This window comes from Myotis davidii, unplaced genomic scaffold (assembly GCF_000327345.1).
Source record: "Myotis davidii unplaced genomic scaffold, ASM32734v1 scaffold594, whole genome shotgun sequence".
Taxonomy (NCBI): Eukaryota; Metazoa; Chordata; class Mammalia; order Chiroptera; family Vespertilionidae; genus Myotis; species Myotis davidii.
Window position 1 is genome coordinate 268752 of NW_006285787.1, and position 1614 is coordinate 270365.

A 1614-nucleotide genomic window follows, 5' to 3' on the forward strand; every position below is an offset into this window, starting at 1 on the left:
TATAAAAATATTAAATTAATTATCTCAAATCATAAAAATTATAGCATAAAAGAAGTAGAAGTAACAATAAAGAACCTATAGTCTAATCCATTCCTTTCAGAGAAAAGAAAACTAAGATGACTGTGGTTACATTAAGTTTAGAATGAGATATTTTTCATTATATTGACCAGTAATAGAAGAATGCAAGAGTTTATTATTTAGTTTAAACAAATAAATTATTTACACAGCTTTATTAATTGATGATTTTGTGTATTTGAATAACTAAAAATAATATCTCTAGTCTAAAATCACTCCTTTACAGAGCTTAGAATTAGAAGTTGAACCGTATCTAAAAAATAGAACACTAGTTATTGTGGGAGAAAAAATCACACTTAAGGCTCAGTCTGTTTAGTGCTGGGAACTAATTCCAGAAGGGCCATATGATTACTCATTGATGGGTGGAAGGAAAAATAGTATTTTATAAATATTTATTACATGTATATAGTTAAGAGGGAAGGGAGTGTGGAATGTACAGGCAGAGCACATAGAATTTTTAGGACAGTAAAACTATTCTGTATGATACTATAATGGTGGACATATGACAATGCTATTTGTCAAAACCTATAGAAATGTAAACCACTGACAGTTTTAAATAATGTATCAGTATTAGTTCATCAGTTGTAACAAATGCTCCACACTAATGCAAGATATTAATAGGGAAAAATACATGGGTGTTGTGGGGGGCAGATTATATGGAAACTATATTTTCTGCTTAACTTTCTATAAAGCTAAACTGTTCTTAAAATATCTACTACTTTTCTTAAGTATAAACAACTTTGAGAGCTTTGCTGTAAAGAGGAGAGAAATGGGGTAATATGTGGAAGGAGAAAGGTGACAAAGGGTTCTATTTAAGGGGAAAGAAATGTGCTTATATTCTGAGGGGGAAATTCAATAGGGAAAAAAAAATGGTGCAGAAGAGACAGAGGAGAATTACCAAAGTAAATGCCCTGAGTAGTAAAGAGGAGATGGATTCTGAAGCTCAGATGAAGGAATAGGCTTCTGTATGTGCAGTATTTGTCACCCAGCCTCAGGAGAGAGAAAAGGAAGCATGGTCCAGGTGCAGGTGTATGGGTAGATGTAGTGGTAGGAGCTTGTGGAATTCTCTTCTGTTCCTATTCTCAGTGAAATAGGAAGTGAGATGAGAAGCTAAGAGTGAGGATGGGAAAGAAGAAATTAGAATACTTTCTATACTCTGAATATTTTTACCATGCACATGAATTATATTCATAAACACTGTAATTTTGATTATTTTTAAAAATAAAAATTAGTCCCTTGTATTTTTTGGTAACAGATTTTCTTTGGATGCTGCCCACTCAGTGTATTCATGAGACTTGATTTGGTTAAGTTAGTTAGGCAGGGAGGCAGTAGCAGGAAAGGCTTTGTTTGGCTAGAGGAGACCTGATAGACACACATTGGCTCTGGATCATCATCTTGATCCCATCCCAGTTCTGTGGCTAACGTGGTGGCATTTTTCCGACAACAGATAGCAAAGATTGTAGGCAAAACCACTGTCTTGATAGTCTAGGTCTTTGTATTGTCTAGAAGTCCTCTCTGGATGCCCAGCATACTGTATGT